Source organism: Paroedura picta, chromosome 9, assembly GCF_049243985.1.
Source record: "Paroedura picta isolate Pp20150507F chromosome 9, Ppicta_v3.0, whole genome shotgun sequence".
Lineage (NCBI taxonomy): Eukaryota > Metazoa > Chordata > Lepidosauria > Squamata > Gekkonidae > Paroedura > Paroedura picta.
In genome coordinates, this window is record NC_135377.1 from 19,603,602 (window position 1) to 19,630,012 (window position 26,411).

Sequence of the window (26,411 nt, forward strand, 5' to 3'; positions counted from 1 at the left end):
GAGCGAAGATGAAACAAAGCTTAAGTAATTAAAACGGCATATTAAACCATTCAGAGATTATTGAACAGGATTATACATACAGCAGCAGATTGTATATACTATATACAGTAGTTGCATTCACAGCTGGTTTCCCTTTATTAAAACATTCCCTGAATCAATTCCATTATACTAAAGTCCTATTGCTTTTGTTAAAACGCCCTCCTGAATAATTCAGTTTTGCATAGCGAAATGCCAGGAAAATGGGAACCTCTGTGGTGGCCCGTAGGAGGCTGGCATTTGGCTGGAGTTGGGAGGGGCAAGGAATTGGGGGATGCAAAGGCAGACTGGCCATTATAGCTGCCTGGGAATTTCCAGGCAGGCTGATGGCCTCCCCACGACCACACAATCTGGTGCAGCTCAGGTCACTCCTGGTCAGTGCAAACCATGCACCATGCCCAGGGAAGGCAAGCCTGGCTTGGCTAGGGGAAAATATCTCCAGATGGTGGGAGTCTTATCCAGCCCAGGGAAAGTGGCTCCCAGTCTGGGGAAGACTGCTTCCAGATTGGGTGAGCTGGTGCCAGGCCCACGAGAGCTCTGGCCACCTCCTTCTCCTTCCCTCCTTCCTTTGCTCCTTTGTGGTGTTGTGGTCTGGGTGGGCCAGTGAGTGGGACCCTTTTCCAGGGCCATGTTTTCCTCCCAGTCTGCCCCTGGCATTAGGTCACTTCTAGGGAAAACTGGTTTTACCATAATTCTCTCTGCTTGCTGGAGTGGACATGCCACAGACGCAATGCCGTCATACTGACAGGGGTTATTTGATTTTTTTTCTCCTGCCTGTCACCAGACTAACTGTGGGATACAGAGTGAGATACAGAAGCTGGGAGTAGAAGATGCTCCACCCACACTAGGGAAGAGCCATTGCTAACCCTTCCTGGCCTCATTTATCCCACAGGGTGGGGACCACAACAGAGAATCTTCAGGGGCTAATAAAGCTTTATTTTGAACCCTTGAATATCTAAATAATATTGCCTCCGTTTGTATTGAACAACAGATACATTTTCCCCCTGAAATTAATTATGTTTAGGATGCCTAATGAGGACACAGGATAATTGAATTACAGTGCTGCCTGAGAGAGACTGGTCCTGGCTCTGTTCATTTGCTTTTTCATATCTGCTCTTTAGTTAACTGTTGCCGATGGGGTTTTTTTCCATGCCTTGCAGAAGTCCATAAATTATGCCAATGGGGATGTTTGGTGGCATAGCTACTGCTGTCGTGAATCAAATCCTCCGCTTGGTTTAATGTCAATACTTGGATTGATATTAACTCCCCTTTACTTCATTTGGACTAAATTGCCTCAAATACAAGGAATGCATAAATACTCACAAGTTTGGCTCTCAGTTGTGAACTAAGCTTTTGATGACACTTTGATATTGCCTGTCTGTTCATGGGTGTTTTGCGGGTTGTTTCACTGCATTTCTTCTTAACTGTGGAATACAGTGCAGTTCACTTTTCACATGTGTGCATTCTCACACAATTTGGTTATGTTTTGCTGCCCCTCTTCATCCTTGCTGCATAACTGGTGTGCTCAGTTATGTTTAAAGAGACGATTATCAAATTATCAAATAGGTCATCAGCAAATGTTGCACTTAAAAATCGTGTCCTTCCGTGTTCATTTCAGTAGTCCCTAGTGATGCTGATGGCTACCGGTCAGTTTGAACCAGTTGTATCCACGCACAGTTTTGGGGAAAACCCATTAAACTGGCTTGGCAGACATCTGCAGCTGGTCGGCATGAACTGAACAGACCATGTGATCTGGTTGCCATCTTGAAACACAGTAAGTTCAACCATCAAACACAATGGCAACGAAATTTGCAGTATCCCTATCAAATACTAGCGACTTCTTTCAAAGCTTGTTGCCATTATGTTGACTCCCTATCATGGAAGATTTAAACTAGAGACTGTGTGTTCCATGGCTCAAGTGCTTCATCACTGTTCTATTATTTTATTTGTGGGTATTTCAGATTCGAAGAATGAGGTTTCAGGGAAAGGCATAAGAATGCGTTTTTAGTATTGTGCCCTAAACTGGTTACGGCCTGCAAATAATGTTCTGTCCTCTATTATTTTGACAGGTGAACACTGAGAAAAATATTGGTTTCCAACTATTTGCATATCCAGTTCCACGTAAAATGTTCGGTTGACTGAATGTGATGGATCTGACAAGAGTTTAAATTTATAACTAGTAGTTTTATAACAGTTCTGGTTGGCATTTTGACTTGCTTTTCCTGTATTTTCTTGAGTTAAGCCACATCCTCCTTCAAGGTAGCCTTGTTTCTTGTCCCATGGAAAGCAGACTGGTATGGTGGCCAGGAGCATCTCCCATCAGATACATTTGATTTGCCAACTCTGGAACCGATTCTACACTGAGGCGCAAACTGTGCACTGCCTCCTGCTTGTTAATGTGCAGTTGTAAGCTGTGCGTTTGCAAGCCTTCTCATGGGAGACCCCTCCCACATTTTCCCACCACCTCATTGCAGCTTTTTGCTTCCCGATGAGGTGGCAAGGGAAAACAAGTTGAACTTCTCTCCCCGTTTGTCAATCACAGCAAGCTACCAATCACAGCACAGCAGTTCTCTCGGGGACTCAAACTTCTGTCCCCCCTGAGCCCCAAAATTACACTTAAAAAATTAACTTCTGTGTTGCTATGCGGTAGCACCACAACACAAAGGCATTTTTAATAATAATAAAAAAGATCAACACTTCCACGTTGGTATGGAGAAACGCCAGAATGATAAAGCATCCCTCCTCCTTTGGGATTTGTGGTGTTTTGGACTGTATTTATGTTTGGATAGATTTGTGAGGGGCTTGAAAAAGTAACTGGATCCTGAAGAGCACAGATTCCCAGCTGATCGGGAGAGGACTGCTTCATCGCACGCTCTCCCTTTCCATGTTCATTTCCCACTCCCAGAAAACACAAACGGGACCGTGTTTTGCCTGCCTGATCCCAAAATGACTGTGCACAGTGAAAGGAACTTTTTGATTTAAACTCTGGCAAAGTAGCTTTGCAATTCTACAGCAACACAGACTGCGCCAGTCTAATAATTATACAGGGGACTGGAGGTGGGTGGGAATGGATGGGACAAGGAAAATCAACCAGAGGCATAAAAATGGATGTGGAAATCAGAATAAACTGAAGCAGTATGGGTTCAGAACCAAGGGGGGAAACACCATGTGAGAAAGACTCTGTTGACACCTAGACTCAGCTGATCTGGCCACAGGGATCCATGCTTCTATAACCTCATGACTGGATTACTGCAATGTATTCTACATGGGACTGCCCTTGAAGACAACCTGGAAACTATAAATGGTCCAGAATGTTGCCACCTGGCTATTGTCAGGGGCTAGCCATTGGGAGGCAGACCCATTTTAAAACGCTGGCTTTTTTATCAGGCATCTTCTTCTGGTTTCCAGGCTATGCTTCGTAACCCTAACCCGGCAGCATAAGTTAAACCTAGCAGTGACTTGCGTAGCTTTAGTTGACAGGACAGGGATTCACACCTGGGTCTCCCACATCTGACACTTTAACCAGTGCATCGCACTGGCTTTTTTCTAAAACGTCTGTTTTGACAGCATTGTATTTCCTGATATACATGGACACAATCTAACCAAAAGCAAGCCCTTTCAGACCCTGACAATGCCAGAATGAAGCATGCACTGAGCTCTCTCTCACTGCATTTAATGGGACTCAAAAATGCTTAAAAACTGTCTGGATGGGGGCCCATTTTCTTTTCTTTTTTACAGACTTGGACAAGTGCCTTACACAAGCTGCGTTAGTGCCAAGGTTAAAGCCAGCCCGGCTGTGTTTTTGTTTGAGATTATTTTAAATCCTAATTTCAATTACATTTTGTGCTAATGGCATCGCTGCCTGTTAATGCTCCCTAATGTTTGAACTGACACAACATGCTGACTCTTTCGACCTTTCCACTTCAGTTCTGGCATGCAGCCATCCCTTTATATAATCCTGTTTCTGTACTACCGGTGCAAAGCTGCATCCATTGGCCGGCAATAATTAAAAGCCTATCCATTGCAGGAATGGGGGGGAATAGCCACTGAAAAAAGATTGCTCGTCTCGGGGCAGGATATTGGCAACCATTTAAATGGTTAATATTAGATAATTCCGGAAGCACAGCATAAGATGCCCCATGTTTAAACCCTGGTTCTTTTGCAAGTGTCTCAGAAAGAAGACAAACGATTAAAGATTATTTGTCATGTTTTCTGTCAACAGAAGAATTATTTTCTTGAGGTTGCATGCCATTTCATTTTAAATCCAGATGCTGGGGCCGTTCCTGCCAAATCCAGCTACTGTTTCCATCCAGTTTTTGTTCTCTGCCCACCAATTGCCAGTCGTTGCATTTTTATCAAAGAAACTTCTCTTCTTATTTAGTCTATACTTTTTTTTTTAAAAAGATAACACTTTTAAAGCCAAACTGAATCAGTCTGTCACTGATTCATTAGGTATCTGTGTTCCAGGCATCAGTGTTGGCACTGGGCAATCCCCAAAACTAGTTTCTGAAACCAAACTGGGTTCCCCAGATTTTAATTGGATGCCTGGAAGCAGCTTGTATTTCTTTTATTTTGTGGATTGATGGACTGCAGAACTCCGTAGCTGAAGGATACCAGCTATGGCCCTGATCTGTTAACGCAAGGAGCCAGCTTGGTGTAGTGGTTAAGAGTGGCGCCTTCTAATCTGGTGTTCCGGGTTTGATTCCTCACTCCTTCAACTGCAGGCAGCTGTGTGACCTTGGACTAATCATAGCCTTATAGTGCTGTTCTCAGAGCTCTCTCTGCCCCATTAACCTCACAGGGTATCTGTTGTGGGGAGAGGAAGGGAAAGCAATTGTAAGTCTCTTTGAAACTCTTTTGGGTAGTGAAAACCAACTCTTTTTCAAAGTTAAGAATGGTGTAGTGGTTGGTGTGTTGGAACAGGATCAGTGAGATGCAGGCTGAAATCCCCGTTCCATTATCAAGCACAGTGACCCAGTCCTTTCAACTTTCTTGCTCATTGTGAGCAGAATCATGTACTCAGCCCTGACCTCTTTGGAGAAAAGGAGAGATTAAAAATGCACTAGACAAGACATGCGAAAAACTTCTTGTTTTATTTACATATTTTTAGCCCACCTCTGTCCCCACAGGGACCCACATTGACCCACAATAATAGAAGCAGAAGTGGTATCAACACTGGGCCATCCTAGGCTATCCCTTCCCTTCTATTTTCAACAAGGGGATACAGCTCCAGAACGTTCTCTGTTGGACATACTACACTGAATTGTGCTGCTACTGCTACTTATTTATTTATTATATTTATATACCGCCCTTCCCGGAGGCCCATTTGCCAATGCAAGGCTTCAGCACAGAGGTGAAGGGGAAGAGCCTAATGGATAATGGAGTCTTTCTGTGAAACCCGACATTCAGGCTCTGTGTAGGTGTGACTCCAGTTTCTCTATGGTTTCCAAGACAGAATACTATACAGCTGGTCCTCCCACTTCCTGTTATATTGGCAGAAAGGGAAATACAGGCACAGTCTAATGGCTTTCTACACAGCAGACAACAGAATGTTGTGGTCTCTCTCTTTCTTTTTTTTTTTTGAGAATAAAGAGCTATCAAGGACACAGTTACAGATCCTGTAGCACATAACCAATTTCCATTAGTGTGTGGTTCTGTCCGGTGAATAAGAGTCATCTTGTTCCCTGTAAACAAAACAAAATGGCCGCAAGGCTTCCTAAAGCTGCTGAGCCTGGATGGCCAAACTGATGCATTCAGGGGGAGGCTCATAATTTCCAGAAGATCCCGTTCTTACTTTCTCAGGCCTGACTGACTTGGGTCTTAAAAGAACCAAGCCATAAGCCTGTCTTCACTTTTGAAGAAGAGTTGTAATATTGTTTAGACACGTAAACATGTGGATGTTATTTTTTTAAAAAAAATATGGTTATATAAAGTTGTCAAAAATCACTCTCTGTTGACAGAATGAGTTCATGTTTCAGTCCATTATAAGCATCGCTACAAGATTCAGCTGTTCAGCCAATACATTTGCTGACCTAATTTTTAGGCACAAAAGCTTCAGTTAAGGCAGGGGGAGGGGGGGATCATTTACTGCCCAGAACTTCCCTGATTTCTCATGCTTCAGAAGAGCAGCGCATTCAGGCTTCTTCCAGGTAGATACTAAGTCACTTAGAGGTTCTCTTTCTTGTTCTGAGGGGAACAGTAAGCAGACCTTGCAAGAGGAAGTAAATAGAGCAGCAATAAGAATTCCCCTCCCTTCACATCTAAACATCTGTTCTAATTTCTCACAGCTCTGTTGCAAAAATAAAATGCCACGCAAGGAAACCAGTGGCAGCCCCGGTGACGATGAAAGCTATCTCCAACCACTATTCATTCAGGTTAACTGAGATGCAGGGTTTTGGGGTGTTTTACATTTAGGCGCTTGCAAGAAGTTCCTGCAACTAGTAAAGGAGCACTATTCACTTTTGCATCTGGTCATCCTCCTTGACTGGCATCTTCCATGGTCTTGGATGGTCATAGTGAGTTGCTGATGCCTTCAGTCATTCTAGCACATTTCTCAGCAGTATTGCCCACTGAGACCTGGAGATTTGGAGGTGGAGCCTGGTCAGGACAGAGTTTGGAGAGGGAAGAAGCCTCCATGGGATATAATGCCTTACAGTCCACTCTTCAAAGCTGCCATTTTGTCCAAGGGAACTGAACTCTGTAGTCCAGAGAAAGGTCATACTTGAGGGTTGGGAACTCTGATCCTAGGTCACCTTTTGCTTTCCTTCCTTTAATCTCTCTACTCCACTTGGGTCTCACACCATGCCAGTTTTACAGCCATCTTTACTGCGTTTACAGGGAAAGATTAAATGGCGTCCCTAGACGTGGACCCCTTGGACCAATCATTTTGAAATTTGGAGGGGAGTCAGGGAAGAGCCTCCTGGAGCTACCCTGAATGTTTGGAGGCTGTACTTCAACCCCTCTGTGCCCCCAGGACCCGGAAAAGGCAGGAATGCTGACATTCTCATTATATTCTGTGGTGCCATTGACTTCTATGAGTGCCGAAGCCGAAGTGGCTGAGTCTTTTGATAAATGAGTAAATTAATATTGTTCGTGATTTTGGGGGGGGAGGGAAAGAAAACTTTCAAGAGGCACACTTTGTTGAATGAAATATTCTTTTATTTCTGGCATTGCCTACTTGTGTGTCCACCTATTCGTTGCTCCAGGAAGTTCACCATTTTTTAAAAAGTAATTCTCATTCCCAGAAACAAGGGTGAGGGAGGCGGGAGCAAAGGAGAGATGCTGCAGATGATTTTAGTGCATTTGAGCCTCCAGACCTTCCTTCTGCTGGTTGCCTGCTGGTTGTTCTCCAGTCACTAGTGATTTTTAGGGTGGTGAATCCACTTTAAGTCCACCAAAGAATCCTTAGCTCAAGCTAAGAAAATCTACTCAGGATCCCTGACCCCAAAGGAGTTAAAATGGCTTTAGCCTGGGCTGTAGCTTCTCAGTCCTGACTAGGGTTGGGTGCTTCAGCTGCCAAAGCAGCCATTCCACCCTGAAGCAGCCAGCACCGCGGCACGAGGGGAGGGGTGGCACCGGTGCCAGCGCACCAGCTATCGCCCACATGCAGGCGCAGAGCTCTTCAGTGGCCAAAGCGCCCAAACCTAGTTCTGACCCCAGCCTGTTGAAATCAGGGCCCTGCAGGAGCTTAAGCACTTCCGCAGGGCCTGTGGTTGAGGCCTGGGAAGACATCAACATTCTACTTGGCCTCCCTGCCTGAACCCGTCCAAAAATACCATGTGACAAACAATATCTTATATATTGTTTTCCATCCTCTTCTCAATAAGAGTGCCAGGCAAACGGCAGTGCTGTTTTTTTGTATTTTTAGAAGGCTGTATTTTAAGTGATTTAAAGTTAAGATTTTTATTAAAATCGTAAAACTCACAACATTGCGTATTTTATATGTTATTACGCACCATGAGCCTTTGGGGAAGGGTAGGTTAAAAATGCAATAACAAATAAAATTAAATATGCATTTATTCTCCAGTTCTTCTTCTCCGTACCTGGGGGGAAACATGTCGAATTTCCCCCCTATAAATTGTAACTGCAGCTTTCCCCCTGGTTATTACTAGGCTTGTGTTTCTGTTACTATGACGACAACCTTCAACATATTGTGCTTATTTTACAGTCATTAATAAGAGTAAAAGAGCAGATGCATAATTATGCTATTCTTGTTCAGTCCACTAGATCGCAGATGGCAATATAAAACACTTTCATTTAGAAGAATACATTTTGACTGTTTGTTTATTAATTTCTCTACAGACAGATGATTCACTAAGAGCCGCAGATACTTGTAGAGAAATTTCTGTGTGTTGTGTAAGGGTGAGAGGATCATAGAGCCTACATTAGTAAGTTAAAGCGTAAGAATTCTTTAAAACTCAAAAGAAAAGTAATGTTATTCCTCCAATCCAGGTGTAGTTGCAGATAGGACGCCAGATACAATGTTTATGCTGGTTTGCAAAGTGGAGCATTGCATTCATATGGTGATTTCCTGCAACAGTTTCCCTCCTCAGCTGTTGCTGTAATGTCTGTCCACACAATAGGTGTGACGTGTACATAGTAAGGTAAAGGTAAAGGTATCCCCTGTGCAAGCACTGGGTCATGTCTGACCCTCTAGCATTTTCATGGCAGACTCAATACGGGGTGGTTTGCCAGTGCCTTACCCAGTCATTACCGTTTACCCCCCAGCAAGCTGGGTACTCATTTTACCGACCTCGGAAGGATGGAAGGCTGAGTCAACCTTGAGCCGGCTGCTGGGATTGAACTCCCAGCCTCATGGGCAGAGCTTTCAGACTGCATGTCTTCTGCCTTACCACTCTGCGCCACAAGAGGCTCTTATACGTAGTATGTGTTGTCAAATTGCAACTGACTTATCACAACCCCAGCAAAGGGCTTTCAGTGCAAATGAGAAGCAGAGGTGGTTGACCACTGTCTCCCTTTGCATAGTCTTCCCCTGTGGTCCTTCATCCAAGTAACAAACCCTGTTTGGTTTCCAAGACTGAACTAATTCCATGCCATTCTACATCCAATAGATGTGATCCCAGTGAAAAACTGCCCAGGATTCTGGTCCCTGCCTTGGCATTCTCCCCATGTAAAATAATTTTGAATGTGCCATTTTGACTTACATTCTCTCTATAGGGTGCTCCCTACCATCCCGCACAGTCTGTGCAAGGTAATGTGCTAACAATAATTGACTCTGTAGCAATGTGCTCCAGAAAACATATCTAGGATTAGATCCTATGGAAGTTTTCCATGTACACAAGGCAATGCTCAAGGCATTTCTTATAATACAGTTGCAAAACTAACCAAATTAATGTACATCATATTTTGTACATTCTGTTGCTCTGTATACACATTCTTATTGCATAAACATGCAAATGTGCCATGTGTTGCAGCATCTGTTGCACTACTATTTGCATTAACAGAACTGCCCAAAATACATTTTCCTTTCTGTTCATGCACTGCTGGCCTTATCCTTGCTTGTGCATCTGTAATGTTCACGATACCCCATAGTGTGTTGGGTTTTTTTGCTTTGTTTTGGCTTCATTCATTTGTGTCTCAGTGTTGTCTGATAGCTTATGAGAAACCAGCTCTAGGAGGAGTCCTATAAACCCATAAAACAATCCAATATCACAGAAGCTAATGCGATACAATAGCTTCCAGTGTGAAAAATCTGGAACTGAAACATAAACAATCCATCCACAGACTAGGCAAAGAACATAGGCAATTAAATTTGTGCAAGTCTCTCAGCACATGACTCAGTGCATTTTCATTCTCTAGTAATTGCTCAACTCAATGTGCATTCCGCCTAGTCTGGATAATGCACTTTCAATGCACTTTAGAAGTAGATTTTCCTGTTCTGCCCAGGAAAGTCCAGCTGCCAAATCACATTTAAAGTGATTTGGCATCCTCTGTGATGGATTGACTCTCAGGGTGCTATTTGTTAGGGAGGTAAGATCTAGAAGTACTTTTGAATGGCGATGGTACCTCTTTTCCAGGGATTTTAGTTCTCACTTTTTCATTCTAATATGTTGAAAAACTAGATTGTTTTAATGTTATGTTTGCTTCTGCCTAGTAAAAAGTTCCCAGTGTCTTACAAATCCATAACGTTATAACAATACAAAACAGTTTTCCATATAAAACCAACAAAATCATAGCTAGTAACAGAAAGGTAAACCATTCAACAGCATCAAATCTTCATCCTCAGTCTTCACCAAAAACTTTCTGGAATAGGAACCTGCTGGAGAGTCTGATATGGATGTCCCCATCAATGACAGTATTATATTGTGGATGCCTGCTAACCTCAGGACATGACCTCAGGAATCAGGGAGTTTCCCGTGGAAGTGGATAATCTTTTAAGTGACCTGGAACTTTCAGGTCAAAACTAGTGCCTTCAGGTACACCTGAAAATCAACTGGGACCCAATGAAGTTGTTCATGTATGCTCCATTAACCCAGAATTAGCAATTCATGCCACATTCATCACCAGTAGGGTTTTGGAAAGCACTTCAAGATCCAGTCCCTCAAGAATAATCTAAAACTGGATATGCAGTTAGTCACTTGTGTGATCTAGCAAGGAAAAAGTGCACCCACTGAAACCTTGGAAAGGATAAGATCCCATTCTCCTTTGCCATTTCTTCCTTGGAAGGATCCCAAGAAAGCATCTAAGTGCTCATTCCCATCAGTCTCTCATCCAAGGCTAACAAACTCCCTCTGCAATTGCTGTGGATTTTCTGCTGTGCAAGTGCAGCCATTCAGCAGATCCGTGGCTGGAGGTTATGTCAAGGCTCTTTCAGTCCTGGAGAAAGCAGCTTTAGCTGTTAACTTCAGATCTGCCCTTCTCCAGGAGATTTACAAAAGCTTTCTGGGCTTCTCTTCTCACGCTGGCATGGCATGACTTCCAGCACTTGGCACCCAATCAAGGATCACGGGCAGCACGGAATAGGTTTTGACAGCTAGCATTCCAAGTTCTCTTGCCCTCTGAAGTGTCACTAATGCCAATTTCTTTCTTTTCCTTTCCGTTACCCATTCTTTTGTTGTTTTAAGCTGTCAAATTGGGATGGGCAGTGTTTCCCTTCCCGTGAAGAACATGCCCTGGGCTTAGTGCTGTAGGAAGGAGATTTGACACAATTAATATGAAGAGCCCTTTTGTGCTATACAGATGCTGTTGCAATGAGGTTGTTGATGATGATGGGCCATTGGCTTGAATCAACTAGAACTCTTTAGTCCTTTCATGCAGCCAGAGTATGGTGCTCTTCATTCATGACTGCTCTTTATCTGGGGATACACCGTCACCGAGTTAGGCGGAATAAAATGAGTGATGCGGCCACTTGCCCAGGTAGACAGGCTTCCTGTATTTCTAAAACGGTGCATTTTCTAAATTAAAATCCCTGCCAATTAAGCACCAATAATGCAATTTATGGACCCCCTTCTCCTGCCAGAGGAAAGGGGATGACTTGACATGGCTCTTAATTAAATTAAATGGACTAATTTTAAACTGCATTTATAGAAATGTATTTAATATTATGTATTTTACAGAATGCTGTGAGCCATCCTGAGCCTCCGGGAAAAGGCAGCATACAGATCTAAAAATAAATAAATCAGTGGATTTTGATGGGCATACCATTGTTCAGGGCTACACTATAAAACAGGGAGCTCCCCCTCACTGGTGGTCTTTAAGCAGCACCTGGACAGATCCTTCAGACCAGGGGTAATCAAACTGCGGCCCTCCAGATATCCATGGACTACAATTCCCAGGAGCCCCTGCCAGCGAATGCTGGCAGGGGCTCCTGGGAATTGTAGTCCATGGACATCTGGAGGGCCACAGTTTGATTACCCCTGCTTTAGAATGATACTGCATTGAGCAGAGGGTTAGGCTAGATGCGCTGTATGGCCACTTCCAACTCTATGGTTCTATGATTCTAAGTAGCATCTGAATATGGTTATACTTAAGGACTTCTATATTGGTATTCAAATGACAATTCTGTATATTATGAAGATCCGCCTTCTTGCCAGCCCTGCTTCCAACCTCACTGTGTTTATGGCTGTGTTCTCTATGCATTTGTACATAGGATTTGTATTCTGCAACAATACAGGGTACAGGACATGTGGTGAGTGCAAGGCAATACAGCATAGGTTCTATGCAGAAGAGGTCATCCATGCGTGAAGGTAGGAGGTGCAGGGTGAGTGGATCAAGGGCTATTTGTTTTAAATGCATTTAATAAACAGTTATTTGCTGGCTTTAGGTTATCGTCAGTTGAAAATTAAATGCCAACACTGTTCTAGAAGAGTCATTCTGCTGATTCTCAGCATGACAATTTTTTTTTCTGCATAAGACACTTTGAGTGTTATTTCAAGGTCCCAGATGTATGTCATGAAGGGAACCCCTTGTCACCATTCAGGGTAATAACAGTCTATGCTTTCCTTGTTATAGCAAGTAAAGGAGCCTTCATCTAGATCTTGGAAAGCTGGTTGCCACTGTGTGGACTGTACAGAGAGTTCAGAGGGAGCAAAATGAGAAAAATCAAGAAAGCTCTTTGCAGACGGGTAGTCCATCCAAGCTAGTGTGTGCTTACAGTCATGCACTTGTGTGGCTCACCCTGGGCTGGAGAAAGAACAAGGCTGGGTAGATGGACAGTACAGTGGCTCCTGTAGTCCTAAAGCAGATCACAGTCCTATAACAGTTGATAGCAACTTGACGGCTCAGTTTATCTAGCTCTAGCCTCTTGTGGCACAGAGTGGTAAGGCAGCAGTCTGAAAGCTCTGCCCATGAGGCTGGGAGTTCGATCCCAGCAGCCGGCTCAAGGTTGACTCAGTCTTCCATCCTTCTGAGGTCGGTAAAATGAGTACCCAGCTTGCTGGGGGGTAAACGGTAATGACTGGGGAAGGCACTGGCAAACCACCCCGTATTGAGTCTGCCATGAAAACGCTAGAGGGCGTCACCCCAAGGGTCTGACATGACCTGGTGCTTGCACAGGGGATACCTTTACCTTTACCTTTAATCTCTGGGGTGGGGCCGGGTGAGCTCCTCTAGTATGATCTTACCTACTTCGAGATTCTTTCTTACCCCAGAGATTTTGGTGCACAGAGACTGGGGAAAATTAAACACTTTTTGGCTTGCAGATATAATGGCCATGGATCATTTTCATTTTCTTGAAAAGAGGCTAATGGTGTCTTTTTTAAAAAAACTGACCCAACTTTATTTTTAGAAGGGCCCTCTGCTTTTTACAAATGAATATTGTAAATTCTGCAAAGTTAAATTGTAACAGCTGTTGACCGCAGTTTTAAGTCATACTATACAATGCAGCTCTTCAGAAAGTTGGGAACTTCTTAAGAAGTTGATAGGCAATACATTCCATCAGCCTGCTCATGCTTACTGTCCCTGTCTAACAGGGTTATGGTCATTTATTTATTACACTTATATACCTCCTGCCCCGAGGCTTAGGGCAAAGTATATTACATGCTTGTGAATTTGTGGATAGTATATCAAGAATCAAGAGGGATTCGTACCAGTACCTAAGATTCAGGTGTATTGTTGTCATTTTGTTGTGACTGTAAATGTTGCAATTTCCCATGCACTTTTGAGAAAGGAAGGGTATAAATGTGTAAACAAATAAATATGTAACATTCAGCTAATTATGCTTCTGAAGTAGGCTGTGAATTTGTCCAAAAGTGCAGATAGAGTGGACCTAGCTAGTTTCTAAGGAGTCTTCTTCCATTCTGAGGAGTCGTGCTCTAACCAAGGTGGTTCTTCCTCCAATGGAAGAGCCATCTAAATTGGAGGAAAGCTTCTTAGGCTGCAGGCAGGCCTCAAACATTGCTCAGTGGAGTGGCAGGACTGGGTTAGGATTAAGACTGGCAACTCCATCTTGGGAAATTTGTGGAGATCTGGGGGCAGGTTCTGAGAAGGGTAGAGTTTAGGGAGGGGGCTCAGTGGGGTATGATGCTTGAGAGTCTGTCCTCAGAAGATACTCAATTTCTTCAGTGGGATGTACCTCTGTAGGTTGGAAATCAATGGTAATTCTGAGGGGATTCCATTGTGCAATGAAAATGGAAAACTAGGGGCAATCTTAGCTTAATCTTCTCAATGATGTGAACATTTGCCATAGGTGTGATGTTGGTTTTAGTGTCACATGCTTTGTTTATTAATTATTTTTATTTATTATATTTTTAGGCCACCCCTCTCCAACAACTGTCTTGGGGTTGCTAGCAACAATTAATTAAAATTCAGTCAAAATATAAAACTAATTACATTTAAAACAGGCAATTAAAAGGAAAACGTGCTCCATCCTGGGGGACAGATGGAATCAGAAAGTATAAAATCCAGGCTTGGATGGAAAGGGCAGCCTGTGCGAGAAAGGAAGAATTTTAATATGAGAGCCTGTCCTCAATTCACAACCCCTGTGAAGGAATAGGATCTGTGCAAGAATTCCTGCTGTGCCATCGAATCAAAATACAGAATACAATCTGAAAATACAGTCTGTTGCCAGGGTTTCAAGGTAATGTGTATGATGTTTTTATGCCGGAATCAGACTTCGCAGATGTTAGTTTGGCTGGGACTGTGCCCCAATATTGTGCAGTTCATTGCCTCAAGAGGTGTTTGTGAAAGGTAGCCTATATTCACAGTAGTTAGCCAGTAAATGGGCAAAATGGCTAGATCTGGTGAGAAAGACTGGCGCTTAATCCGAATCCTGCATTTGCTCAAGGATTAGTCCTTTCCTCCACTCCCACTAACTTCCATAAAGAAAAGGGATAAGTAAAAAAATACTATTAAGTTCACTGGGTATCCTGTCCCATCCTGGCTCTCTGTCCTCACCCCATCACACTGGAGGATAAGATTTTGACTAACTCTATAGCTGTTTGTTGAACATCACCATCACCAGGAGGATATTAGCTCAGATAGAGCTTTTGTGCCAACGGATGGAACAACATCAGCCTGACCCATCCTTGATTTTTGGTACTATGAGCATATAAGTGATGGGGAACTTTGGTGAGAGGAAGGTCTTGGCACATAGGAAGCTCTTTACACAAGCAACAAACACCCAAGGTGTAACAATAAAGTAGGAGTGGCAGTGAAATAATACTTGTCTTCTCTCAGAAACTTTGCAGGTGCTTTGGTGCGGAATGCCAGGCACATATAGCCACCAGGAGCCCCAACTCCAAAATGTACTAGAAATGCAAGGAGCAAGACAGAGAAGGGAACCACCTGTTCATTTAAATTATAACTCCAACACTTCCGTCATTCTCCCTTCCTAAGCACCACGAGGTGTGCAAAGGTCTCAGATACCTATGGCCAGGGTGGCTTTCTTAACCCTTAATGCATTGGTATAAGAAGCTTGGTCCTCAGCAGGTTTACAGACCCAGCCACAGCCATGACTGTTGGTGAACATCATCCATTTATGAGTATTGCTGCCAACTACACACTCAGTATGTGCTCTCTCTCTCTTTTTTTTATTGCAGGATCAGAGCCAAAGCTCTAAGATGGGTGTGTATGGCAAATATTGGCATTATCAGTGGCAGAATAAGAAGAAGGGCTATGTGGAATGAAAGAGCACCTAAATGATCTTTCTCTATTGTGTTTTTCATTTCTCTAACTGTACTGATGTTTCTTCTTTACTTCTCCTGATAGAAGACTGGAAATCTCTACCATGTATGTTACTTCAGGTGTCTTCATGATGGTCATACAATAGGTTGAATCCAGCATCTTTTTTACCTAATCTAACCCAGTTCCCTTCCTTGCTGTCACATGTGATTCCTTTCAGCAGAGAATCTGGGTAAATCCAACACACCAGAAGGCAGGTGTTGGATTCTTCCCAGTCCAATCCAAGGTGCACTGCACCCTTTAGCCTTCCTTAGAGCAAAAAGGACAATAAAGGAAGGCCTTAGCAGTGAACAAACCTCTGCAAATGAGGAGCTACGAATGGATGTTTCTCTGTTGTCGGGAAATGTCTCCCTCAGTATGTGTACCTTGATGGAGAATGAATGGCGCAGACTTTTCCTGAAGTGTCTGCTTTGAAAGAATGGAAGAAATCCATCATTTGACAACGTACAGTTTGTCGATCATGTCAGAATTAAGAGGTGACAGCCTCACCTGGATATAGCTCATGGTCTAATTTTTATCAGTGATGTTAGATGTTTCTTCTTTTTATGGAAAGTTGGCATGGTTTGCATGCTCAGGGCTTCTGTTTATCATGTGCATCTGCTTATGCCCTTGTAAGCAGCTGTGTAATCTTTTCCTTAAAATCAGGTTTCGGGCAGAGTTCCTGTGTGTCTGATTAGTGTTAGTACAGTGACTCATCTGTTTTGTTAACACCATGAAGCCCGGTGTCCAAAGGCCTCATGTTAAGTTGAGAACTGCCAATCTGTGGGCCTGTATGTAATCGAAGTACATGATTCTGGTGTGCCGAACATCCCAGGAGGGTCAAAGAATTATAAACACATGATTACTTCCAACAATTACCAAGTATTTCAAAAGAGAGAAATTGCACTGAGCAGCAGTAAGATGCCTGCTCATATAGGCCTGAATGAACAAAACATACTACTGATCACCCTTGTAAATAATTCAGAACAGAAACATTATGGGACTTGCAGACCGTGCTGCATTCCAGAAAGATACATATTTTAAAAGAGTTGAAAAGAAAAGACATGTTTAAAATATTTTTTAATATGTCCTGTCCTTGATGTAGCTTCCAGCCTTTTTGCATTAGAAAAAAAATGCATGTGGACTTTGAGTGATTCTGAGCTGTGTGCCTCCCCCCCATAGTACTTAAGGGCACTAACCAGACAGTCTGCCCTTGTCATTACCAAAGAGCATAAGCCAATGGATTGTATTGTTAAAACGCCAGTGCTCCTGCTGCAGTAATGCCACAAAGTTATTAAAAGAATGTGGATCAATATTTTCAAAAGTCAGAACCATTGTGGACTAGTGATTTCCATTGTATAAGACCTCTTTCCTGCTAGCAATTTTCAGAAAAGTGGACAGGTTGCTCTGTCGATCAAAGTTTTGGATCTGAAAAGTTTAAAAACCTGTATTCTGGTGTGAGATTTCCAGTGGCTTGGGAGATTCACGGGTTTGTATGCAGCGAAGGACAAATGATTTTGTATACTTCTTGGCTAAAAGTGGAGCTGAATGTTAGAAAGGAAACACCCAAGAGCCCAGTGCTGCCTATGCAGGATGGGGAAGGCTTACTGGGAAGAGTCAGCAGAGGAAACTTCCTTCTACCTGCTGAGTTTTACTTAAACATATCCCGACCTATTTATTTTAATAAGTTCTGTCTTCTGGGCTGTGCAGCTGAAAACCCTGGCTGGAGAACAGCTGTGGAAGTAGAATGAAAAACCAATACCTGAAAGGCAGTGAGCAATGAGTTGGCTATGAAATTTTACAGTGGGGAGGGGGAAAATACCTTATTTGTGACAGAGCTAGGTGCTGAACCTCCTTGGGTTGGTTTCCAAGTTTTTCCCATCGGAGAATCCAGAAGAAATCGCATTTTAAAAGCATCTGTCACTGTAGCACTCTTCCGAAAGAATGGCGGGCCATGAAGTCACTGCCAGCTGGAACCAGGAGGGCGATTTTGCCAGCTCCCCTGCTGTGATCTTAACACTCACGCCTGCCTGCACTTTCTGGCGAGACGGATGACAATACAGAAGTGGTGCTGGTTCCCATAATAGATAATGTCACAGTTTGGCAGCCTCCCCTTTCTCCCTGGTTATCTGGCTCTAGGAAAGATCTCTGAATTATTTATTTGTTATTTACAACATTTATATCCCATCTTTCTGCCCTTACAAGAGCTGCCAAATGCAGCTGCTTGGGAGGCAGGGGGAAAAATCTGAACTTACAGTCACGTGGAGGCCCTTTCAGTACAACAGCATTGGGGTGGGAGCCTCGTTTCAATGGGTCCAAGCCACAGGGCTGCTGTGATGTTAAAAGCCTGCTGCCCACCGAGCAGAGCAAATCGATTGGGCCACCCCCTGATCTCAGCTGCAGGACAGTGACACAGCAAAGAGCATTTTGCTTCTCCACATTGTAGCAGCCTATTAAACGTTGCCGCAGCACTCTAAGATCCCACAGCAAATCAGCTTCCATTTTCCTGCAGTAATGTCTGAAGGGCGCTTTATTGTTAGCACTCACCCGCTCTTTGAACAAGGTAGCTTCGCACAGGCATTTCCCCTTGTAGTGCATCTCCACAAGCAACTTCTGCTAGTTAGACGGTCATCAGAAATCAGTTGCGGCTGTCCTTGTGCTCTGCTTTCAGTCTTCCAGCGCAGTCTACCAAGAACGATACCATTACAGGAATCTCCATTTCTGATACTTTCAAATTCCCCATTTCTGCTATACAGAGTGGCTCATCTGAAGCCAAAAGGTTGATGGGAACAGAAAGCCTTCTTAGCCAAAGACTCTGGAGAAAAGTAGCTCCTTTATTTATCCATCTTCTCCTATAACAAGGCAGATTGCAACCTTGAAAGGAACTCCCCCCCATGGCAGAAACTTTATTCCTGGTGAAGGCATTCCATCAGATTGAGCTGGACAAGGTTTCTTAAGGTGCTAACTATAATGGAGAGGGTTTCACTTTGGAAAATCTTTTAGCATTTTAGGACAGGGGTTCCCAACCAGGGGTCCGTGGACCGCTGGGGTCCACAGAAACTCCAAAGGGGTGCCGCAACCTTACCCCTCCTGCCTTAATGGACCTGGCCACAAGCTACAGAATTGGCCACTTCCATTGTTCCCCTCTTCCCCCCCTCCGGAGTGTGAATAAGTTCTCTTGGGGTTTCTGTGCTTGGGAAGGGGCAGAGCCTGCATGCCTACTCCTGCCTTAAACCAAGTCCTGTCTCTCCCTCCCCCTCCTCAGCATTCCTCGAGCGTGCCTATTATAGGGGGTGGTCATGTCATTTCTGGTAATATGCACCTTCGGGGGGAGTGGACACGTGGCAGGGAAGCGTAGTCAGCTGACATCACTTTCGGGGTCCTTGAAGCCTGATCAAATTATTTCAGGGCTTCTCCATGGTCAAAAGATTGAGGAGGGCTTCTCTAGGGTTTTCTCTCTGGTTAGCCAATGAAGCTCTGTGAAAGCAAAACCACTGGATTGTCCCCATACACTCACTGCATTTTTGCTTTAGCTGAATTTAGTCTAATAAGGCTTAGAGATAATTTAACACACTAGAGTAGGTCAATGGATGTAGGTTGTGTGTTTAAATTCTCTCTGTTCTACCTCAGCCTTTCCAACCTGCATCCCAACTCCCGCAGCTGTCTAATACTTCTGTTAATAGTATATTCTACACTTCCTCTCCCCACAACAGACCCCCTGTGAGATAGGTGAGACTGAGAGAGCTCTGAGAGAACTGTGACTGACTGGTCCAAGGTGACCCAGCTGGCTGCATGTAGAGGAGTGGGGAATCAAACCCACTTATTCAGATGACAGGCCACCGCTCTTAACCAGTACTCTTAAGCTGGCTCTCTAGTGTGCAGAACGGAATTATTTGTCAGTTTTCCTCCAGTTTTCGTAATGAGGAAATTAGAGCACCAAAGTCATGTCTGAAGGATAACACCAAATCATTATCTCCATATGTTTGAGTGAGGACCAGATTTTCATGAAATCTGCCTGTACTTTGTGTTGAGGATACAAGGCTCTGAGAGTGGCAATATGTTTGGACTTTTCTCTCTGGGTTGGCTTTGTTTTCATTAGAGAATTGTAATCCCGCATATTCAAGAATCCCAATACAAGCTCCAGAAACTAAATGGATTTGCTCAGAAATTCTGAAAATAGATAAGCATTGAAGCCTGCTGTTGTCTTTGACTTTCTGCTTTCTCAGCAGAAAATGTCTCATGGTAGCCTAGCAAAAACCGATTATTTCCCAGAATTGTGTTCTGGAAGAGTTATTGCAATAAGGCTGTTGCAGTAAGAAAACAATTAAGGACAGTATGTTGTTCAGCATATTATAGTGTACATGCGTTGGGTCCATGGTCCCTACCCTGGGTCCTGAGGAACACAGACAAGATGGGGCCATGGCTCAGTGGCAGAGTATCTTCTTTGCATACAGGTCCAACCTTTTGCGTCTACAGTTTAAAACAGTGGTCCCCAATCTTTTTATCACCGGGGACCGGTCAACGCTTGACAATTTTACTGGGGTAGTCTTTTGCTGATGGACGTCACTGCTGCCGCCTGAGCCCCTGCCCCACTTGCTTATCTTCCAGCGCCCCTGATTTCCCGCCACCTGCTGGGGGCGCTGCCAGCAGTAGCTGCCCAGGGCCACAACGAGGGGGAGCCCCAGCCATGGTGGCCGCTGGAAAGCACCAAAGGTGAGCCGGCAGCAGAGTGGCAGGGCAGCCCTCGAGGCAGCAGCCGGGGAGGAGGACGAGGAGGAGCCGCAGCCTGGTGCCGACTGATCCACAGATCGGTCCTGGTCCCCAGACCGGGTGTTGGGGACAGCTGGAAAAGACTGGGCAATATGAAAGACCTCCACTTGGGAGTGCCTTCTGCCAGCCAGAGAAGTCGACACTGACATTTCCCTGCCCCATCCCCAAGGAGTGGCCACTCCCCTTCTCTGGGAATACCAGGGCTAAAGCAATATTTTCTTTTAAATCAACACAGGAGTATCATTCTATCAATATATTGTTGTAATAGTAAGGTTAAGCCGTTCTCTGAATTCCCAGCTTTCATTTTAAAAAATCCCTATCTTCTTCTCTTGTGAAGATATGCCTTTCCAGCGGCTTGAGAATTCTCTCTGCTCGTCTGTGTGTGTGTGTGTGTGTGTGTGTGTGTGCGCATGCGTGTGTGCATGCACATCTACCAAATGGCACATCATGTACTGGACGAAGCTGTTCCTAGTCCACAAAGGTTTAAGCCAATTAGTCTGGCTCGGACAACGATACCATTTGCCATTCAGAAATGTAAGCAAAAGTGTGAAGTTATAACAAGATCTGTCCGTCAGATGTCAGAAACAGATTCCCTCTTCATTGCTTTGAATAGCTGGCTGTGCAGGCGATCTCATGCATTTGCCCTGAACCCAGCCAAAAGAAGACGACTCCTTGAGATCTGTGCCTGTGAAACCCTCTGGGATAAGGAGACTGGGGAGGCATTCATTGGGTGAAGGCTCCCTGTTTTGCACGTACTGCAGCTGCAAATGCAGAAGCACTCCCCTTTGTAAGAGCAATTCCACACAGAGGTTTTCCACACAGTTTCCTTCATTGGGTACCATTTCTCTTGATCCCCCCCCCCAACACACACACAAACACACACACACACCCTAGTGGACTTCTGGAAGGCTTGTTTCAGGGATTGATCATTGTTGCCTTTACCGTTTTTTTACAGCCCTCAAAAGTCTTCCGGTGGCACGGTAGGGGAAATGGTAACTGGGAAGGGATGATGGAAGGAAAGGCACAAGAGGGCTGAACCCTTGGAAAGAGCACACCATGTCTCGAGAGCTTGGACTGACTCTCCCCCCAAGATCAGCAAAATGCCAGTTGGAGAAAGAGCGTAACCAAGAAATCCTATTGATTTTGATTTTGTTGTCATTAAAGGAACCATTTTTTTTTTTTTTTTTGCCGCAGACTGACAGTCATGTGCTTACTTCTCGCCCAGGGAAATCAATCGGATTGACGGTGCCTAATTTGTTTGGAGCAGGCCAATTGCACTCCTGATGTGGGGGAGCGCTTGTATTGAGGGCAGGCCCACAACTACCCTGTCTAATCAAGACAAAGCGCTTGCTGTCAGCAGCACCTGAAAGATCGGAAAGTTTTCTGGACCCCCTGGCTGTTACGCCGCCGTTGGCGATTCCGCATGCTCTGACTGACAGGAGCCCGGCTGCCTCTTCCCTCTCCCCAGCCTCCCATCGGGAGAGCACAAAGGAATGGCAGAGAAAAGTGGGAGACGGCTAGAAGCAGCTGTGGCACGTCTAAGCCAGAGGAACTCTAAAGGGACAGGGCCTTCTTCTTTTGATGTAGAAATCCGTAAACATCTCCAAGCTTGCAAAACATTCCCTGCATGCAGCTGCTCCTGTCTGAATTTGTCCTCCTCTTTCTAGGACAAAGATGTCAGGATGAGGTGGGAGGAAAGAGTTTGTTTGAGGACTTTACAAAACGATTGGCAAATGGTTAGCTGATGAAGTATGATTTTATGGCTGTTCCGTATGATCTCTGTAGGAAAAGCAACACAACCGGCCTGTATTTGCTTGTGACACAGTCTAGTGATGTAACAGAATTGATTTTTGCTAAATGTTCCCTGTCATGTAAGAAGATCATAGTCTGACGAAGAGTGCTTGCACTTGAAAGCTCACGCCTTGATTAAATCTTTGTTGGTCTTAAAGGTGCTGCTGGACTCTTAATTTTATTGTGCTACTTCAGACCAACACGGCTACTCATTTGAAACAATCGCTTCTGGAAGGCCTGAAAGTCTTGGAAATGTTGCTGCATGTATTTTCCCTGCTTTCATGCCTTGTTACTGTTTGGCTTACTACAGTCTCTTGAGTGTTGTAAAGAAACATTTTTTCCCTTTCCATTTTGTGGAGTATTGCTGGAAAGATAAGATTAATGTGTTCTACCTATGTTTAAAATCTCTTTTATTTTTTAAATGTCTTGCGTTAACACGATGGAGGGTCCCTACTGGTACCAAAAGGCAAGAAAAAGAGATAGACAGACAGACAGACAGACAGACAGATAGAGGGAGAGGGAGAGGGAGAGGGAGAGGGAGAGGGAGATGATGGAGATGTTTTGGTGGTGTTTAAAGTCCTGTTGGTGGTTTCCCTGCCTGGTCTTGATATGTCCTGTGCTTTCTGCAGGAATCCCAGGGCACATTCATGACATATTTTCAGCTTTGTAGCTGGGATGGTCTGCAGAAGAAGAGCCCACTTTGAATCCAGTGGCATGTTAGAGACTAACAAGATTTTCAGGCTGAGCTTTTGAGAGTAAAACTTCCTTTTTCAGAGCTTTGACTTTTGAAAGCTTATTCCAGGGTTTCTCGGGGCCCTGGAAGGGTTTCCCAAATGGGTGAGAATTAATTAATTTGTGTTATTGGATGATATGACCATATATGGTCACGTGGACCTCCCCCCACCCCCCGTGACCAATAATAGGCCTGAAGGGGATGGGAAGGGGCAGGGTCCCGGGTGGGCATGTACACAGCAACCATATTCTGCACAATCTAGCCACTTCTGGGGTTTCTTGAAGCCTGAAAAATGTTGCAGTAAAAAAGTTGAGAAAGGCTGGCTTAGACCCTGGAAATCTCATTGGTCTTTCAGGTGCTGCTGGATTCCAGTCCAGCTCATTTATAACATAGTAAAGAGATGAAAATTTGACCACACTTGGCCAGGAATCTGGAGAAACTGGACACATAGGAAGATGATACAAGCCAGACTGGCTCACCAAATGGTTCCATGCGCTGCTTGGTAAATGGATATTGGTTTTCCCACCCAGACTCCTCTATCAGAGCCCTGCCTGAAACCAGAACAATGATGGTCTGCCATTCCCACAGGCGGATGCTCAGGAACAAATCTTTCCAATTGGAGGGTTTATATTACTGCTGTAATGAATCTGCCAGGGGCGGGTGGGGGCCCCAGATATTATTCTGATTTCCTCTGGTGTTTGCAAATACATGGTTGCTTTCAGCAGGCTCATTTTCCATCCAAAACAAATGCTTCTGCAGTGCCAAATGTCTCTTGTAAAGGATATGTGAGCATCACAAATGCAATTAGCAGCATAAAGGAAAATTAAATGTAGAACATTTGAATGAAAGTCTTCCAGTACAATGTGAAATTTTGCTTTTGTAGTCATGAAATGGGCAATTTTTGCAATATAACAATATGTCGTGGTTCGGTCCTTGGTGGCTTGGGAACGGGACCGAACCCCGCCATCAGAGGCGGCCGCGATCACGGAGGTAGGGCATGGTGATCATAGGCAAGCCGGCAGCTGGGCGCCCCACCCGATCGTTGAGGTGGCAATGGCCGCTAAAGAACCTCAATGTCCCCCTCCACCTTTTGACAAGGGCCCGGAGATGGCCCTTTGTTCCAGGAAAATGGGCCATCAGGAACCCCGGAAAACCTCGCATATGTGCATGAGTCATGATTGTATCAGCATGTTCCCTCCGCAAGTACTGGGTGGGGCAATACAGCCTAAGGAGGTGGGTTTTGTATAAAAGGGAGCTTCCACCTGGAGTTCGGTGGAAGCTCTTACTCCATACCAGCGGACTCCACGTTGCTGAAATAAAGCTTGTTCCTGTTGTACCGTTCACCAGGCCTGGCGTGACGTTTTCTTCAAAGGGGCACCCTGTTTTTCAGTTAGCAAGCGGGTTCCCGACATCGTAAGAGCTTCCCACCGAACTCCAGGGTCGGCATCGCATCCGAGCGCTTATCGGGACGGATCCAGAGATGGCGTTTTCAAGCAACGGGGCGGTCTCGACCCCCACGAACCCCGGGAACATGAGTTTAATGTCCCCGGGAGATTTCCTCCGAAAATCGGGGGGCCAGGAGCAGCTGTCCGGGACCCCGAGACCCTCGGCAGCGGCGGCCAAGGGAAGGCGCCGGGCCATGGGTTTCCCAAGCACGGCGGGGAGCGCGCCGAGGTCTGGGGGGTTGGCCCCAACCTGGGACACCCAGCTGAGGCAGGCGCTTCGCCCGGTAGGACCTGAGGAATCCCTAGAGGACCTGCGGCGGGCCATGGCGGACTTGGCCAGGCGCTTGCAGGCAGCTGAAGCCCGTGAGCAAGCTTGGGCCGGGCCCGGGGGGACTGGTAATACAACGGCGGAGGGGATCGCGTCGAGTGAGGACGTCTCCAGCGACGAGGACGAGCCCGGTACTGGTGAGCGGGCCCCGGACCCCGACCCGGAGCAGTTTTCAGTCCCGAGTAGGCGAGACGGCCAGCGGAGAGGCGAGATAGCAGAGGATCTCGGGGGAGCGGGTGAGCCGACGGGGCGGCGAGAGCCGGACCAACGCAGGAGCGACGTGCAAGGCAGGGAGCGGCACGGCGTCGTTGGGCAAGTTGGTAGCCGGTGGAGCGGAGCAGGACGAGACGGCGGACGCCGAGAATCCCGGATCCGGAGGGGGTCGGACTACTCTCCAAAACGTTCCCCCCCAGAGCTTAAGGCGCGTTTCGACGGGACGCCGGACGACCTCCCGCAGTTCCTCCTCCACGCGCTGACGCATGCCCGGAGGTATGGAGACCGGTATGAGGACTCCGAGGACTTGGTCTGGGGGGTGGCATCGTGTCTCCAGGGCAAGGCGGGTCAGTGGTACCTAGGGTTGGCCGAGCGCGGCGACCCGGCAACTCGGGACCTGCAGGACTTCGTGGTCGCGCTCCGCCGACGATTCCAGGACCCCCAGGCTGAGGACAAGGCAAAGAGTCGGATCAAGGGACTTCGACAGGGTACTAGGGGGGTTATGGACTATATAGACATTTTCCGGAGGGAAGCAGGCAAGGTGTTCTCCTGGAACGAGGAGACCCAAATCGAGTACTTCCGGGAGGGCCTTAACCCGAAGCTCAGGGAATGGGCCGTGATCAAGGGGACGGAAGAAGATCTGTCTACACTGGAGGGGTGGTGTTTTGTGGTCGCCAAGCTGGAAGCCAGCCTGGGTTGGGCCGCCGCACCCCCCCGGGAGGCCAAAGGCGGGTCAGCCGAGGCGCCGAGACCGGGCCCCGACAACTCTCGCCCCAAACGACCCCCGAACCCCGAGCGGGAAAGGAGACGCCGGGAAGGTCTGTGCCTGAAATGCGGGGGGTCAGGACATTTCGCAGCAGCGTGCCAACGGCAAGGGGGGGAGGACCGCGGGCTCTCCCAGGGGGGAGGTGCGACACGCCCCCAGCAGGCACGCCGGGCGGAGGACCTCCGCAACGAACCAGGAAGCGCCCAGGCGACGGGAAACGGCCAGGACCTGCTGTAGACGGCGCCGGGCAGCAGGTCCCGCGGTGCGAGGGAAAACCCCTGCAGCATGAGGCGCGACCTCCGAACGTGGTAATTTTAGAGCTCCGGAACCCGGAGAACGGACTAAGTTGGGTGGGGGAGGCTCTTTTGGACTCTGGATGCGACCACAGCATGGTCCACCCCCAGATAGCCCGGGCTTTGGGGCTACCGAAGCGCATTCGGAAGGTTCCCCTGGTTTTCGTCCAGATGGACGGCAGCCCGATTCAGGGGGGACCTTTCGGGGAGGAGGTGGGTCCTATCGCCATCCACATAGGGGACCACCAAGAGCTGCGGTGGCTGATCCAGGTCCCCGTAGCGGGATATCGGGCGGTGTTGGGCCTGGATTGGCTGAAGGAACACAACCCCGTGGTGGACTGGCGGGCGGGGACCCTGAAGTTCGACTTGACGGTGGGTGCACGGCATCGGGTCCCCCACGAGAATTCCAGCCACAAGA

General features: G+C 46.1%; 1 protein-coding gene across 5 annotated transcripts in view; it reads left to right on the forward strand.

Annotated features, from left to right (window-relative positions):
- NCALD (neurocalcin delta) overlaps nucleotides 1-26,411 on the forward strand; it is a 91,262-nt gene that overhangs the window by 35,383 nt on the left and 29,468 nt on the right. Inside the window, exon 1 of one of the 5 annotated variants that reach the window (XM_077351766.1) lies at nucleotides 14,261-14,572. The exons of the other annotated variants lie outside the window; for them this stretch is intronic. The gene's annotated coding sequence lies outside the window, so the exon portion shown is untranslated. Of the gene's footprint in view, nucleotides 1-14,260; nucleotides 14,573-26,411 lie in introns of those variants that run through there. 5 annotated transcript variants of the gene reach the window in all.